This window comes from Tauraco erythrolophus, chromosome 6 (genome assembly GCF_009769465.1).
Source record: "Tauraco erythrolophus isolate bTauEry1 chromosome 6, bTauEry1.pri, whole genome shotgun sequence".
Classification (NCBI taxonomy): domain Eukaryota; kingdom Metazoa; phylum Chordata; class Aves; order Musophagiformes; family Musophagidae; genus Tauraco; species Tauraco erythrolophus.
In genome coordinates this window covers 63,062,433-63,081,187 of record NC_141470.1, presented here as the reverse complement: position 1 = coordinate 63,081,187, position 18,755 = coordinate 63,062,433, and positions in this window count along the sequence as shown.

The window sequence follows — 18,755 nt, the reverse complement described above, 5'->3', positions numbered from 1 at the left end:
ATTATTTCATTCACACTACTCCTACTCGCTCCACCCCAAAGGACATCTACTGGTGGTAACTCAGGTAATTCCAGAGACACAGACATCATTCAACCGAGTCTGAGAAATGAATTTTCTTAATGAGGACTATGTGCCTTTCAACAGATGACCCAGGTCTTTGAAAGTGACAAGACAAGGCCAAATTGGACATTATACTTACTATATGTTATTCTTTTCTAAACTAGAAGATGCAACACGTGTATTAAAGACCATTTATGATTGCAATATTATAAAGTCTCCATTTTTCAGCTGGGCACAGGCTTGCTTTTTGTAGCCATGATTTTTCATCTTCAGACACTGTGCCTGCAATCTGGTGCCCATAGAAATAGCAAATTAATTCCTGTTTGCTTTGTAGGTACAAACAATCAATCAGGACACCTGGAGACCAACCCTATGGTATTATTTTGCTTATTTTCAGTGTGAATTCCAAGAAATGCTTCTCAAAATGCTTAAGGAGTTAGGGTCAGGAACATTCTCAGTTATTTCCATCTTTCCCAGCACTGTGCTCTCTCTGCTGTGTGCTGCTGTGCACTCTCTGCTGCGCACTGTGCTCTCCCTATTTTCTTTCAATTTTACCTTCAATCTCTTGCTTCTCTTTTTTATTTGCTTTCTGGCAAGGAAACTCTTTTCCCTTTTCAGAGGCTATCTTATTGAGCACTTGGTCAGAAAAAGTTAAAGCACAGCTAGTTTTTCATCAGAATGGTCCTAAGAACAGAGATGTTGTATCATTTTCTGTCTTAAATTTTACTCTGAATCCAAAAACTTTTACATGAGCTTATGTGTTTTGTTCCAATGTATACTTGTGATTTTTCCCCTAGAAGTCTTTTATGTATCAAATTGATTTGTTATGATTCGAAGATATGATTACAAATCCCTGAAAACTAACCAGCGAATATCAGTAATTGGAATCTATGAAGCATATCAGTCAATACATTCAGTCTAAAACCCCTGTGACATGCTCATAACAATGCTTCATTTTTATCAGCTTCCTTCCAGATCAATATTTATAGTATCATTCATTTATTATCGTAGAACAGTAATGCTCAGGATCCCCCCCCCCCAAAAAAAGGAAACAGAAAGCATTAAATGCAGCGCACGCTTTTAACTGCCTGCAGATCCCAGTGAGTTCTCACTTTGCGTAGAGTTCACACTGGAAGGCTGAGGTCCTTTCAACACAAGCTGGCAGAAGAGCTTCCTGAATCAAGGTAGCAAACTCTTTCCTGATAATTTTGATCATCACATTCAATCTGAGCTCCTCTGTGCTGATGGCAAAGGAGAAGTTGCACAACCACTCAGCTCTTCCCCACCTCGCCTGTTGTACGTTTGCCTCTGCCATGGCACGCTCCTAGTGCTAAAGCTAGACACTCCTTCCCCTCTATCCCTCCTTCCCTGCATTCTCCTGCATATAAGGATCTAAAAGCCATTTTTAACCATTCAGTTACTCATTGTAATGACAGTCCTTCTGGATAGGTCAAAAACTAGGGCATTATGGAGCACAGCACACTACGGAAAATGCTTCTGTCCTTCCCTATCTCTCCTTATAGCCACTGCTGCACGCTGCTGCAACGCTGCAACCTCATCGCTCCCATTCCCTGCCTGCTGCAGAGCTCGGGATCCAGTATAAGTGGAGAAGCTGCACCTTTGTGAGTGCTGCTCTAAATTCACATCCAGAGATTTCGTTTTTTTCCCATGCCATCTGAAACTCCTGGCCTGGGAAATTTCAGTAGAAAAGATTAAACATTGGCAAAGTCGTGAGTATCTGAAAACAGGATCTAACAAGAGGAAGTGCCAGGCAACCTTAATGGGCTGTGCTACCAGCCTCGCCTATAACATATCTCTCTGTTTACTGAGCAAGTAATGCATAATTACGATGAGTGATTCAGTCTGCTAACTAGCCAGAGCTGTCAGAACTTGGCTGTCTGCACAGTTGACGGAAAGAGGATCATAATAATTTCTAAATGTGACTGATAATGTGGTTTACATTTTTCACATTGTTAGCTCATGCACGTTGGGATTTCTGGCTGGTAGGGAATAGATAACATTTCTATTACTTTTGCCTGGTTTTATCTCAGTTTTTAACAGTTGGTTTGCTTTGGACGAGTGGTATTAGCAGCATCCTGGCATTCTTTACGTGTCTGGCACTTTTCTGTTTTTATTCCTGGACAGTACACCAAGGAAATATATTCTGGCATGTGGTCTTTACCTTTTCCTGAGCCAAGTTAACCCATCAATGTATATCTAAATAGAGACACTTGAAATATTCATAGCTGTTACTGCTAAAGAACCAAAGTAGATGCCAATGTTCAGAGAGTTTACCGTTACAGAGATAGTGGAAAGAATCCCTTTTGTTTGACTTCTGATGTGCACAAAACTGCAAACAAATTCAGAATCTGATTGCTGAGTTGGTCAGATGCTGTCTGCTGATCCTAAAATAAATGTTTTCCCATACGGCTTATAACAAGACAGTCCTTCACATTGAAAAGGTATTTTCCTTCCTAATGCTGAGCCCATAAATGCATCTATATGGCAGTCATTACCATTCTTTGTGTCCCTAAGCTAAACAATCCACGTTTTTTGGTCTCCTCTTATAAAGTAGGTCCTGCTTTTCCTGGTCCTGCAGTTCACCCTTCTGTGTGCCTATTGCGGTCAGAAATCATGTCTCCTTATAATGACCATACAATGTACTCAGGCAAGGTACAAGAGCTTCGTACAGCTCTGCTTGAGATACCGTCTTGCTCCTAGAAACACTTCTATCCTTACATCTTGGGACTGGATCTGATCACCCTACTGCCACATTATGACAGTGTTCTGAAGTCTTTTTTCTTCTTCCTCACAGTCATTTCCAAATGATGAGCTTCTAATATACAACAGAAGAATTATTATTGCCTTGTGCACAACCTTAATTTTAAGCATTTGAATATAATGCTCAGGTCAGCCCAGTTTTTGTGTGCCAGTCCACTCCTTCTCTCCATTAACAGTACCTCCCAGCACCCTGTCATCACTAAGTTGCATTTGATATTAGTTAATTTCCTAATACTCCTGCCAAGCTCATTAATGAAAATAGTGAATAGAATCAGTGCCAGACCTTATCCTTGAGGAACTCTGCTCATGATGTCTCTTCAACCTTATATTTCCCTTTTAACCCCATCTGTTGCAATCCCACTTGAAGCCAGGTCCTTACGTGAGATTTTTTCTGAGAATCCCCATCATGTCCATTTTATTCAGAGTTCCCATATTTGGTGGAGCAAGCAATACCTTCCCCGATTCTGTACAAACAGGATCTACAATATTATTTTAACAGAGAAAGCCATCAGTGCCAGAGGGGGCAAAGCAGCCATGGGGCTAGGCTGCCCCGAAGTGTTGTACAGCCACTGCTCCAAAAGCCAAAACAACAATCACCAACTCCTCACCTCACTCTCTCAGCATCCACAAAAGCAGCAATACTCTTACAGAAACATCATTAGAGGTTCTCCATAGCCCTCCATCACTGATTCACCTCTTTATCTTCACAATTTCTCCCTTGGCAGAGCAGCAAGATCTCCTGCTCCAACCTTAAGTTCCGAATTCAGTTTTTTGCATGCTCTTGGGAAACCTTCAGCTATGCAAACAGTCATTCTGCTTGCAATTTGTCATATAAATGCAGTATATCAAGTAAGGAACATCTTGATAATTGATAAGCATATGCATAGAGGTAAAGAAAAATAACATTCATTTTTCATTCATAATTGCACGCACAGATACATATATATGTGGTATTTCAGCTAGTAAAATGGATCACTGTAAATTTACTTCAGTATAGCTTAATTAAGCTTCTCTTTAACCCTGTATCTTAACTCTGTTTCAAACTATTTGAGAACTTTTTTTTCTGGCTGTTTTTTAAGGAGGAAAAATACCCTAGTAAACACTAATTGGAGATGCATGTCTTCTCAGGAATAAAATAGTCCTATTGGGGAATAATTCTTCTCCAAGAACTTTTTTATTGTCAGACTAGTAAAAATGAGTTAAAGATAATTTTGAGCCATCCATAATAATCTATTTATTGCTATGATGGTTTTTTGTCTTCTACAGAAGCAATCACTTGCTAGATAGAATGGTACCATAATCTTAATTTATCACACATATTTTCTTGCTAGCAGCCAGTTGAGTGCAGTAAATATCCCAGTCGGAACAAAGGTGCAAATAATCAATACATCTGTTCCATAATGGCACATAGTAAGATTTATAGGCCTCAGCATAAAGGAGCTGCACTACTCAGTTGATTACACTTCAATAGCTGACATGCATTTGAGTTTCGTTTGTCTGTAAATATGACAAGATACTAACTATTCATGCACAATGATTGAATGTACCACCAACACCCTCTCATACAGAGTTTTCCGTCCTGTTTTTTTTACTAAATCCTCTTTGGGAAAGAATATCTTGCTTTCCTTCCATGGGAAGAGATTTCAATCAGCTGGCTGCCTACATTCCCACTCCAAACCAAAGACAGCTTTCATTTTAATTCAAACCCAGATGTATTGTTTGCTACAGAAAGGAATCAGAGCTCATGACTGCAAAATTCGCCTCAGCTGCCTAAAATTGCTCAGAACATTGAGGGCTTTATTTTCTAAATGTTGATTTGATTATCAATACTTTAATCAGAGAAAAAAAAATACTGTCACTGCTCGAAAGCTGAGTAGAATGGATGAAGAAAATTTATGATGAAGACAGTCCCAAGAGCAGGGACCTGCTGAAAGGGAAGAGAATGAAGTGTTTGTTAATGAAGCAACTTTTTATATACTCTCTGTCGATGCCAGGTGCTACATTAAAAAACATATCATAGTCTCTCAACATTAGGTCAGTAAGAGTCCAAAGCATGCTCCATAGGAACGAAGAACTTGTTCTTCATCTTTGCATATACTGTTTGTTTAAGGTGTCAAGTCCAGGAACATTTTCCTTTTGCCACAGAAAGGTAAAGTGCAGTAAGACAAAGAGCTATACAAGGCTGACAAGAAGCCACTGAGCATTACATGTTTACATGTGCTTTTATTTTGCTAGCAGCTGACAAACTGCAGTAAATAACTGCTGGGACAAGGGTGAAAATGACCAATAGATCCATTCTGTTTAAATCAATAAAATAATTTCTTATACATCAGGAATGACATGATGCACATTGACGAGGTACTCATGGTGCTCCTCAATTCTAAGAGCAACCCTTCAGCTCAGCATTTTCTGAGGCAAGTTTCTCCACGTTTAAACCTCAAATTAAGATCCTCATTATCCTTAGTTAGCTTTAGAAATCTCAGCCCGAGGCTCTCCACTGATCCCTGGTGCAGAAAGATAAAACTACCTTATGGTCTGTAGTGGCAGTAGTGACAAAGAGTGGGAGAACACGAGACAGTACTTTGGGCAAAGTGTGATGCTCTGCCCCAGTGGCAGAGCAGAGCTGTGTGCTGTCTGACCACCAGCCCTTCGTGGGCTGAGGAAAAAAAAGGAGGAAAGAAATTTATAAATTTGAATTCTCTTTCCATAGCTTTATTATCTCAACTCTGCAAATAAGACTTCTAGGTCTCTTTCCACTGCTCCCGACCCAGTGCACACAGCTCACAGGGTGGGTAGGAAGGAAATAAATGAACAGCACAGCCTGCAGGCAGAGCTTTAGCAGGTGGTAGATATACTCCAGCAACAAGTGCAGCCAATTCATATCTGCGTTCTCATCAGCAAAACCCCACCAGGTGACATGATACGGCTTGGTTATGGCTTGGGTTACAGCCTCATGGCAACTCATGAGCCTGAAGTAATCAGCTCATATCACCTAACAGTCCATTGAGTAGGAGGCAGGTGTCCAAATTTTCATCTCATCCAAGTTGTGGCACATCTACGTGTGCATGGTAACAGACCTATAGGATGCTAAAAAGTTTTTTTGTCAGAATACTCAGAAATCATGTGCCCAAGCAAATTGTTTGGGGATTTTGATGGAGGAAAGGGAAGCGGGGTGCTGTTTTGAACTGTGTCCTGAATCCTAGTTCCACAGGAATGTCTCACCATGCTCCAGAGATGAGAGGACCCAAAGTCCAGGAAAAGGGGAGACTGATGGTCCTGCAAGTAGGAATAAGGGGTTGAGACCACCCAGCTAAGCTCATTGGTCTTCCTGTGCTTCTTTTACACTTAACAGAGAAAAAGAGACTCATCCAGACCATACTTCATCAAGGTTCATTAGCTCATCATATTCACATTGTTACTAGTGATATTCTCCCATTGCTTGAAAAAGTTGGAATAACTATGTACAGTGGCATAGTGCTAAAGAAAACTACCTTAGATGGTACTCAAACATTAAAAAATGTCAGATTTTTGCTCGCCCACAATTTTCCTTCTAAATAGAAAATGGATGGATTCTGAATGGATTCCCTCCTCATGGGAAAATCCAAAGACTTCTCCAACGTGAGTCATTCCTGCAGGATGCAATCCTTACCCATCAGATTGCTCCAGCGTGGGCTTCTTCCCCACAGAGTCATGGCTTCTGAGGGAGCTGACACCCACTCTGGTGTGGAGTTCTCCACAGGCTTCAGATGCATCTCCACCTCATCATCAGCCTCCAGCAGCTCATGGAGACCATCCTACATCTGGGTCGTGGCAATCCCAGGCATAAATACAGACTGGGTGGTGATTGGATCGAGAGCAGCCCTGAGGAGAAGGACTTGGGAGTACTGGTGGACGAGAAGCTCGATATGAGCCGGCAATGCAGGGAGGTGATCCTGCCCCTGTACTCGGCACTGGTGAGGCCGCACCTGGAATATTGTGTCCAGTTTTGGGCCCCTCGCTTTAAGAGAGATATTGAGCTCCTGGAGCGAGTCCAAAGAAGGGCAACTAAACTGGTCAAGGGGCTGGAAAATAAAACTTATGAGGAGCGGCTGAGGGAGTTGGGGCTGTTTAGCCTGGAGAAGAGGAGGCTGAGGGGAGACCTGATTACGGCCTATAAATACTTGAGAAAAGATGGTGGGGAGTTAGGGGAAGGGCTCTTTACATTAGTGATGGGAGATAGAACAAGAGGAAATGGGCATAAGCTTAGTCAGGGGAGATTCAGGTTGGATGTTAGGAAGTATTTCTTCTCTGAAAGGGTTGTCAGCCACTGGAATAGGCTGCCCAGGGAAGTGGTTGAGTCCCCATCCCTGGATGTGTTTAAGAATAGGGTGGATGAGCTACTTGAGGATATGGTTTAATGGGGATTAGGGATGGTTGGACTCGATGATCTCTAAGGTCTTTTCCAACCTAGAAATCTATGAATCTATGAATGTGCTCTTGCGGCCCAGAAGGCCAACCGCGTCCTGGGCTGCATCAAGAGGAGCGTGGCCAGCAGGTCGAGGGAGGTGATTCTCCCCCTCTACTCTGCCCTCGTGAGACCTCACTTGGAGTACTGCGTCCAGTTCTGGAGTCCCCAACATAAGAAGGACATGGACCAGTTGGAGAGGGTCCAGAGGAGGGCCACGAAGATGATAAGAGGGCTGGAGCACCTTTCCTATGAGGACAGGCTGAAAGAGTTGGGGCTGTTCAGCCTGGAGAAGAGGAGGCTCCGGGGTGACCTTATAGCGGTCTTCCAGTACCTCAAGGGGGCCTACAGGAAAGATGGGGAGAGGCTGTTCAGGAGGGCCAGTTATGATAGGACAAGGGGTAATGGTTTTAAAATAGAGGGAGGTAGGTTCAGGTTGGATATTAGGAAAAAATTTTTTACTATGAGAGTGGTAGAACACTGGAACAGGTTGCCCAGAGAGGTGGTGGATGCTCCATCCCTGGAGACGTTCAAGGCCCGGTTGGATGAGGCCCTGAGCAACCTGATCTAGTTGGAGATATCCCTGTTCCTTGCAGGGGGGTTGGACTAGATGACCTTTGAAGGTCCCTTCCAGCCCTAACCATTCTATGATTCTATGATTCTATGATTCTATGATTCTCTGCGACTTCCTTCAGGTACAGACATCTCTGCTCCAGCATGGGGTTCTCCACAGGCGGCAGGGGAGCCGATGCCATCTCACCACGGGCTGCAGGGGAATCTCAGCTCCAGCACACCTCCTCCTGTTCCATCTTCACTGTCCTTGATGTCTGCGCAGCCATTTCTCTCAGATCTCAGTCCTCTCTCTCTGCTGCAGCCGTGCTGGACCTGGTGAACCTTGGCAGTCCTGGCAGGATGAACTGGGCCCAGTAGGTGCCCCAGGAGTGGGGCACTTTGGAGATCTCCAAGCTGCACCACTGCAGCCGTCTCCAGTCAGGTAGCAGCAGCCCAGCGTGGGTGACCACTCACCCAGGAGTCCAAGGGTCCAGTCCCTGCCTCCCTTCTCTCTTCAGTGTAGGTCCAGCCCTGGTTTGGGATCCTTTGTCCCTGTCTTAAATAGGGCATTCACAGAGGCTCTGACTGGCTCAGCCCTGGCCTGAGGGGATGGAGGATCTGACCTGGCTAGAGGCTGATCTGACCGGTTTTGGAGCTGGGGAAGCTTCTGGCAGCTACTTACAGGGGCCATTTTCCCAGCCCCTCTCATGCTACCAACACCCCATCACGTAAACCCAGCACTTATGGTCAGTGGACGTTTGAGCTTTTGCCTCCAGCACAGGCTGGTCATAGTTGCACTATGGGAGCTAATTAACTGCTAGGAAGAAAGTGCTGCTTTCCCAAAAGCAGTGGTGCCCTGTCCAGGTTGAGAGGCCGAGCAGTGTGTTGAAGTGAGAAGCCCACCTTAGCCAAGCTCTTGCTGTCCTCCCTTGGTACCTGCAGGTGTGTTGTCACGAGAGGGTGACAGAAATGGGCAAGGGGATTTGAACGTGGGGGTCTGGTGAGATGACAGAAGCTTCTTGTGCTCTTCCCTTCTCCAGAAACAAGTGATCACTGCCCTGTCAGGACAGGGTGCTTAAAAGCTGCTTTGGAGGCTTGACAGGGAGCTCCTTTATTCCTGATGAATCTGAGCCCTATCGCCAGGGTCCATTCTGAGCAAGAATGCACACATGTGCTCACAGCGTGAGACTTCACAGCAAACTTGTGTTTTAAAAGCCCCAATCTAGAACTCCCTCACTCAGATTTTTTCTTAAATCCATATCTTTCTGTTTTCAACTCTAAGAAGATTCTGCTTGTGTAAATGCCACTATCCTGCATACCAGAAGCAAATAAGAATACTTGCAGGCAATGTTTGAAAAACTCTTCACCTATAAGTATAAAATGAAATAGAGCTGGTTCATCGCTTTCCTGATTCTTTACAGCAGCAAGCAATGCTGGCCAACAGAGTATTAAAACAGAAGAAAATAATCCTGTGACATGGGGAAGCCAGATGCCCAGAATTAGCTCAGTCTTCAGTCTCTTCATCTGCCATGCTTTTGCCAGAGAGACATTAGCCTGTCCCTGATTGCAGCTTTGGAAAGCTTGGCATGCCTTTTGGATTAACCAGCTCCCACTGCAGATGTAACAGGCACCCATCAGGCAACTGCAAATTATTTTCTGTGAAGTTACACTGTAGTTCAGCCATGGGTCCAGCTTGCACTGCCAGAGCACTCAGACCTCCTTGGATAAGACCAGGGCCTGAGCCTAATGTGGTCTGTGCTGCCTGTGGGGTTGTAAACCAAATTTCTCCAAGAAGACAGATCTGATGATTGCTATCTGCAGAGTCACACGCTGGCGAGCCTGATTAATATGAATGTAGTGGGATAGAGGAAGAGCCTTCCAACCTTTGAATATATTTATTCCCGAGTGAAGCAGCATGTCTGACAAGAGCTCTCAGAAATGTAAAGGTTTATTGCCTCATAATGGAATAAAAGGATTAATTTAGAATAGGACTGTAGCCACTTGTAAAATATTTCATTTTAATAATTTATACTAATGGAATATATGATCTAGGGAGGGTCACATGGGTTGCTTCTGGGCAGTTGTTGACAAGGCGAATGTGGCTGGGGAGACCCGGGCTGGACTCATATTTGCTTGTCCCTGGTGGACTTGTAGGATGTTAAAAAGGGAGAGTAAGAACAAGCAGCAGACAAAGCCTTTAATTCATCTACTTCTCATGTCTCTGCAGAGCGCTCATCAGATGGCAGAGTTGATCAGCTCAGCAGGTTCCTAAAACATGCACAAAGAGAAAAAAACTTAAGCTTTTATCTCTGTAATAAGTAATGAATCCTAATTTCCTTTTCTAACATTAAAAAAAAAAACACCAAAAAAAAAAAAAAACCAACAAACTAACAAAACTAACCTTCTTGTGTGAGCACAGAAGAGCTCAGCGGCAGCAGCAATCTCAGCTCCAAGAGGCGTCCAGAGATTTAGGGGTCACAGACACTGTTGTGGGTCTGAGTCTGTGAGATGTGACTGAAGCAAGAGCTGGATGCGACGGGCAGGAATTACGCAGTCTGTACAGAAAGAGGGCTGTATCTCTCTCCACACATGTGCTGTAAGTCTGTTATCTCCCTTTATCCATCTGAACTGTGTTTGTGATGGATATTTCTGATGCTCAGTCTCATCCAAAATCTGAGAAAGGACTTTGGGAGCTCAGCATTGCACAGGGACTCTTAACCGAGAGATTTGCAGAAATTCTTCAGTTCTGTTTCCTCTGTGTCATGTTTTATAAATCCCTCTGTGCTCTGACAGTATCACACAGAGACTTCCTTCAACCCTTGTATATGACCACTAAGTCCATGTAAGAAAAGGCATCTCATGAATATTTTTCAACTGTTTCTGTCAACATCAATAAATCAGAATCAACAGAACTTGTCCTCGCTTCTGTCCTATTGCAAAACAATGTTACACAGAAATTCCTGATTGTTCAGTTCTGTTTCATCTGACAGTGTAGAAAAACACAGGACTTTGTCCTACCTCCGCCTTGTCCTACCTCTGCCTCTTTTTCAAACACTGAAACTTGACCTCTGCTTACTACTTACATCCCTAGCTTTGCTTTCGTTAAGCTGCAAACATTTTTCTTTCATAACAATTTACATATGTAATTACTGCAAGTACTTCAGGAATTGTTTGCTAAAGGCTCTATGTAAATACTAATTATCAGTAATTAAAAATCCACAGCTATTAAGCAGATACTGATAGGGAGAAAATACTGCTTAGGAAGCAACTAACATTTGTCTAGGCAAAATTAAACATCAAATAACTTTCTATCTATGTAATTATATAATGTGACTCATCATCTGCTGCATAAATGAAAGTGCAAATGGGAGAAAGGTGTGTGTGTCCCGTCCCCCCCCCCAGCACACACACAGCCTACTCAGAAAACTGCGCATCTTCAATATTGCAAACTCGTTTCATGTCAGGAGCAAAGCACGTTTAGAGGTCTCACGTTACAGTTGCAGAAACATAGCAGCTGCATTGAATGTTTTCTATGGCATGCTAAAATCGGGTGCTTCCAGGCTGATGATACGCAAACTTAACTCTCCAGGTCGTAAAATGCACTGGGATTCTTTCTTGTGCCAAGTAAGCGGGAAAATATCCTGTGTAAAGAGTAGAAATAAAATGCAGGGATAAATGACATCTGCTTCATATTTTTAAAATATCTCTACGGTGGGTTTTCATCTGCCTTGATGTATTTTCTAACTACTAATGAATTTGTTTCCTTATTAACTGTGGTTCAGCATCCATGTACTTGAAGTGGAATTTTGGCCCATCTACAGATGTCAAAGGGCATTTTGCCACTGCTGTAAGTGGAATTATAGTTTCATTTTAGTGATTTATTACAGATTTCAGCAGGCTTTGAATCAGCCTTAGTCCATCTAAAATTAATCAACTTTCTGAGCCTGGTGGGAAAAGTAAACAGGTAATCTACGTGAGTTTCACAGCAATCCCAAAGTTTGCTCCCTGCTGTACCTGCTCCTGATGGTAGGGGAGAAAAGCCATTAAGCAAGCAGACAGGCAAAGGGGGCAGCAATTTTACAAGGGACGCAAAATAGATTTCTGCTCTCAGAGCACAGGCTTCATCTCACTCAAACCTGTCACTGCAGCCAGGCAGCGTGAATGCACCTGGAGCACAAAGCCACTGCTGATGCTCACCTCTGACAAGAAAACAATGCAGCTTGAAGAAAGCCTCTCTTCCCACAATAATGCTGAGCCCCGGCGCGCTCGGTACCTGCCGCTGCATCGTCAACAGGAGCGGAAAGGCACTGGTCGCACGAAGGCTGAGGTGCCTCCAGGATTCATTTTAAAAAATGTTTTTATTCATTTCTGTGGAGTTTATTTTTCCCTTTCTGGCTCCACCATTTTAGGCTTGCATTCAATATAGGGAAACACTTCAGTTATCTCTGGATCAGGCCCTCAGATTGTATTGTGGCTGAGGCTTTGAAAATTGCCGTTATCAAACGATTAGCTGCCTTGCCTGTGCTATTTTGAGCTGGACTGAAAAGGGCTTGATGGGACACTGAGTCACTCACAAACCACGAGCCAGGCAGGAATAGCAAGATTTTCACTGTCAGGTTTTGACTTTCAGCTTTCAAAAGGTTTCTCAGCAAACAGCCATCCTGTTCGCTCTTGGTGAGCTGCTAGACTCAAACTCTCCCAAGCCTAAGGCCAAGCTGTGGCAGAAAAGGGCAGTAATTTGGGCAAATGCTGACCTTGCCTTGGCTTGGTTTGCTCCTGGCAACAGGACACCACCAGCCTGGTGCTGGGGGCTTCTCCCTCCTGCGACGTGAGGCTCCCACCACACCAGCTCGTGGGGCAGCTCCAGTAAACCCATCGCTGGTCTGTTTACCACGAACAGGTGACAGGAGCCAAAAAAGAAGAGTTTAACCCCTGTGGCTCTACATTTGCTTCTGCATATCCCTCGCCTTGGGCCCAGCCTGCCTTCAGTACACATCAAGCATGGGAACTCCATGACATCTGGAAAAGCTTATGCATGCAGCTCCCTAAAACACAGTTTTCTAGCCTATAAGTAGTGCTGGTTTCCTCAAGTCTGCCAGTAACTAATGTTTTGGAGCAATATTTTGTTAGTTTACAGCATTTCCTCAGTTTTAACTCGGCATTTTCGTTCTTCCTGCTCCTTGTTTCACTTATTTTTTTTATCTCTTTTGCTTCAACAAAGCATGAAATTACTGTTTGTCAAAAGATAATCTGTTCGCTGCTGTATCTGGTTGTAACTAATGATATTTTCTTCAGTCTTCTAGATTACTGAGGAGACATGTAACTGTGTTCTAAACAATTTAAGATCAGTCAACTGCTGTGCTTGCAGGTTACAATTAGGAACCTGCCAATCAGACCCTCTCAGTCTTATTTTATTTGGCTCCATTTACCAAAAAGGGTAAGTGCAGCGGTTCTGGAAAGAGAGATCCCCTTCCTCCTGTCAGTGTCCCTTCTCCCCCAGCCCAGTCCAGTGTACTATGGATGAGGAACAGGACAAAATGCAGTGGCAAACAAGGCGCAGTTTAAGCATTTAGTCACCTATCCAATTCACATTCATTGTATAGATATCCTCACAAAATGGACATGGAGATTCAGATACTGAAGAAGAGGACTACGGAAGGCAGCATGCTGCAGAGGGTAGAGAGGATTCATCTGTGAGAACCAGAAAGAAATGTTTGGGGCAGGAATGGAAAGGAAAGACCCTTTGGAGGGGTCTTGGCTTGGTTCTGGATGCTTGCATCCATACTCAGCCTCAACTCTCTGTCTCTTCCCAAACATGACCAGGTCTTCCTGTCAGTTGAGAAGTCCCATCCTCCTCTTGCTCTCCAAATCACAGACTAAAACCCTGGCTAAAACACAGGATAGAGGTGACGAGTTCAAAGCTCTCTCCTGTCTGAGGGTATCAGAACGTGCTGTGTACAGTTACCGAAGGGCCATCAGGATGAGGGAAATTTGAAGAATGGAGGAAGACTATTTTTTTGTCACCCCTACTGAAGCAATTTGACTTTTCATGGAACATAAAAACAGCCATTAACTATAACTCACACCATGGAGCGTTATGAGTGACTTAAGGGGAAAAAAAAAAGCATCACATTTCCAAGAAAGAGTGAGGTGAAAGTGGTTGCCATCCTCTGGTGAGTGGTGTTTCATGGTAATGGCTTCCAAATAAAATCACCGCTGAGCTCTGCATGACAATGTATCACTCAGGACTGCAGAAGGGTGGAGTACACAGAAAAGAAGAAAAAAAAAAAGGAAAAGCATCAAGATATCAAAGTTTTGTAGTGATACCATCACGAACACTACAGGAACTATAGCTACATTTGGTGAAATGATATCACCAAAGCACCCCTCAGTAAGCAGTCAAGTCCAGAGGGGACTGACTGCTTGTCAGCAGGCCAGGTACCAGCATGGCCAGGGTCAGGGTCTCTCCTCCAGAACCAAATATGCGGCCACCTGCTCTTGGCAGGGCAGGACATAGACCCGAACTCCAGGTACTCTTCCCTCCCACCCACTTTCCCTTCCATCACCTAATCCTTTCAGGTCATTCAGTCAAATTCACAGCCCTCCTCCAACTCACTTCTATTTTTTTCCCTTTACTCTAATGTGGAAAGAAAACAGGTTTGGAAACCTCAGGAATTGCTGGTTGTCCTCTGATCAGCTTGAGCGGGTATGCCAAACTGCATCACTCACAACAGTGGGAAGATCAAAAAAGCACCCCAAAATATGGGCTATTTATTCCAGGGCTGTCATTCAGCTCTCTGAAGATTTCTAAAATTAAGCTAGAAGTACAACAAAACCAGCTTTTCTGACAAGATTGTCCTTACTTTCAGCTCCTTGATGGACTGTAAAAACATGTGCTCAGCCTTTCCAGTGGCATCAGACCGTGTTCAGGTCTGCCAGCGACCGTCAAGTCCCAGTAAACAAGCAAACAGAACTAATGAATCTAAAACTGTTTTGAGTTTGATTTTATATTCAGGATCAGCTTCCCTTGTTTTGGCAAGAAGTAGGGTGTGTATGTGTGTGTTTGTGTACACTTAGGTGTGTTTACCTTGTGTTGGTTTCACTGATGGTGGGAATTGTATATGTGCTTGCTCACTCCTCATGGTTTCACTGTATAAGACAAATATAATTGATTTAGAAGGAAAGAGCCTTGCCAAGGACAGTAGTAATGGCTTTGTGCTAAGTAAATTTAATGCAATATTCTTTGGCCAACAGCTGCAGCTTTGGAAAGAAGCAATTCACTTTCTTCCAAAAATAACCATGAGAAGCTAAGTAACTGGCTGAGAAGATAGTTTATGCACAAAAAGCTTCGAAGGCCTACAGTGGTAGCTAATAAAATCAAACAGCTATCAAAAATCATGGCCAGCTGAGCTGGTGAGTCCCTGGAGGGTGGAGGAGAAAGGAGGAGAGAAAAATTCCTAAGGGTGGATTTCTGTGTAGATTGAATATATACTCTTATTCTGGGAAAGATAAAAAGGAATAAAAGTGTCAGAGACTGCCAGTTTTAGGTATTAAAATATTTAAAGAAGTAATTATTATGACATTAGTCTAGAAAGTATTATTTCATCTAGCAGAGGTTAATACATTTCATAGATTCTAGGGCCAGAAAAGGCTATTAGGATCATGTAGATTAAGTTTAATATAATTCAGTTTCAGTAACAGATGCAGAGACCTGTTCTGCCAGACAGACAGCAAAGTGTAAGGTCTTTCCCAAAGTCCTTAAGAGAAAGAGGGGGCAAGCCAGATACAGCTCTGCCAACCAATTCTCCAACAAAAGCAAGAGGAGTTTGTCTGGAGACACAATGTTATTTTATGATCAGGTCCAAGAGCTTCCCTGAAGCAGCGAGGTCTGCTCTGCAGGACTCTCCTGACCCTGGTGTGGGGAGGACCAAACTGGTCACATTCCCTTGCATGTGACAGCTGTGGTTTGCTATGGATGCACAGCAACTCATCAAATTGTCTCTAAACTGAAAAGACAATTGCCTTCAGTTGTCTCTAAACTGGAAAGACATGGATTTGACGGATGGACCACTCGGTGGATAAGGAATTGGCTGGTTGGTCGCACTCAAAGAGTTGTGGTCAACGGTTCAATGTCCACGTGGAGGCCTGTGACGAGTGGTGTTCCTCAGGGGTCAGTACTGGGACCAGCGCTATTTAACATCTTTGTTGGTGACATGGACAGTGGGATTGAATGCACCCTCAGCAAGTTTGCAGATGACACCAAGTTGTGTGGTGTTGTGGACACGCTGGAGGGAAGGGATGCCATCCAGAGGGACCTTGACAGGCTGGAGAGGTGGGCCTGTGAGAACCTCATGAAGTTCAACAAGGCCAAGTGCAAGGTCCTGCACATGGGTCGGGGTAATCCCAAGCACAAGTACAGGCTGGGCGGAGGATGGATTGAGAGCAGCCCTGAGGAAAAGAACTTGGGAGTGCTGGTGGATGCAAAGCTCAGCATGAGCCGGCAATGTGCGCTGGCAGCCCAGAAAACCAACCGTATCCTGGGCTGTATCAAAAGGAGCGTGGCCAGCAGGTCGAGGGAGGTGATTCTGCCTCTCTGCTCTGCTCTCATGAGACCGCACCTGGAATACTGTGTTCAGCTCTGGAGTCCCCAACACAAGAAGGACATGGAGCCGCTGGAGCGAGTCCAGAAAAGGGCCACGAAGATGAGCCGAGGTATGGAGCACCTCTGCTATAAAGACAGGCTGAGAGAGTTGGGGCTGTTCAGCCTGGAGAAGAGAAGGCTCTGGGGTGATCTTATAGCAGCTTTCCAGTACCTAAAGGGGCCCTACAGGAAAGCTGGAGAGGGACTTTTTACAAAGGCATGTAGTGACTGGACAAGGGGCAATGGATTTAAACTGAAAGAGGGGAGATTTCGATTAGATATAAGAAAGAAATTTTTCACTCTGAGGATGGTGAGGTACTGGAACAGGTTGCCCAGAGAAGTTGTGGATGCCCCATCCCTGGAGGTGTTCAAGGCCAGGTTGGATGAGGCTTTGGGCAACCTGGTGTAGTGGAGGGTTTCCCTGCCCATGGCAGGGGAGTTGGAACCAGATGATCATTGAGGTCCCTTCCAACCCTAACCATTCTATGATTCTGTGAAATCTCAGCTCTCTCACAGAATGCAGGAGCCTCCTCTCCTCCCTCTCACCCAGCTTCAGGCTGTTTTTTTGGAGTTACTGCCGAGCAGAACCCGCTGCTGCCCTGGGCCAGCTGCTGTCATTGTCCCATGCAGACCATGCGATTTCTTCTCCCCATTGACCTCGCCAGGGGCTGGCTGTGGGTGACTGGAGAGCAGCTGGGCTGTCTCTTCTCACAGCTCTTTCAAGCAGCCATGTGATAACCAAGTGCAATCACGCTGGTGGGTGGTCTGGCTGCAACCTGTGGTTCCTCACAGGGAGCACTGAGCAAGTTAAGTGCTTCAAAAAGCAGTTGTGTAGGAAGCTGCCTCAGATGCTACAGCTACCCGCTGCAGAGATGGGTAGATAGGACACCAGCTCTTCCCTCCCCTGGGCTCCAGCACCGCCCCTGGGACTGTGGAGGGACTCCAGGGAGTTTTATTTCCACACCAAACTTACGCTGCTCACCTCAGGCTTAAACAGAGGAGCATGAATGTCTTCTCAGTCGGGCTGTTTGTTTGTTTTCTAAACCTGCCCCTGTTTCGGAGGAAAAGAAAAAGACTTTCGAAAAAGTAGCTGGGAAATTTGCCCTGGTTTATAAGTGGAAAAAAGTAAATATACAAACAAAAAGAATCACTTTTATTTTCACCACAAAAGATGTTTTGCTATTTCCCCCACCCATCAAATCACTGCGTTTTCTATAAAGCCGCCTCTTTTTCCAAGATTGACAAAGGGTTTCTTTGAAAAGCTTTTGTTCGGTGCTGGCACCCGGGGCGGCAGAACCTGGACCTGGCCCCCAGCTGCAGGTACTGCTGGTCTCCACTACGCTTTTCCTCCTTTCGCCTTGGGGCAACACAGAAAGAGCAAAGGAGACAGTGAGACCACTTCTGAGCCTTGTGTGTTTGTATCTCCTCCCTGTGAGACAGCTCAGGTGACTTTGTTCTCCAGCTTCATTTGTATGCTTGAAGTCAATCCTGCCATGGATCTAAAAACTAATCATTCCTATTGATTTCATTGTGAATTTGCCATGTGGAACAACAGTCAGAAGAAAAGGTTGCCTTGTAGCTGTAAGTAGAAAAAAACCAAAACTGAACCTCCCTTCACCAAAAAAACCCACTAAAAAACAAACAACCAAAAACAGTAAAAAAGGAACCCTCAACTCTCCTTTGCATTAGATAAGCATCTTGGCATGTTAAAATCACCCTTGAGCACCTCCCACTGAAAATTAAAAGAAAGCCTCAGTTTTGTCACCAAAGCTGAAAAACGTTATTATTTAACAATTGGTTTGTGGGCATCATTGATGTTATAATATATATCATTTCAAATCATAACAGATGAGTGATCTCTAAATTGTTGGTTCAAATGAGATAATACTCCATCACGCTTTCCTTTGCAACACAAGTCCACGTAACTAGCAGAGTACAAATACAATCACTGGCTGGTATAAAAGCTTCAAATACTATTTTAAATCCTGCAAGTATGGCTTGTGCTCAAACTGACAGCTCAATGCTCTGTCAGTTCCCATTGCCAATCTCATTATGGAAGTAAACGGCTCTATCTTATTTTATCCTGTTCTATACATGATGCACTTAAAAGGACTTAAAAAAACCCTGGTAAATGGAAATATATGGTACAATGAACAGCTAAAAATGCCAATTGAATTAGTGGTTGTGTGATATCTTTTCAGCATACAATGTGAACACAGATGCTGCCTTTTATAGAGGTTTATGCATACAAGGAACGTGGAGTGGAACAAATGAGAT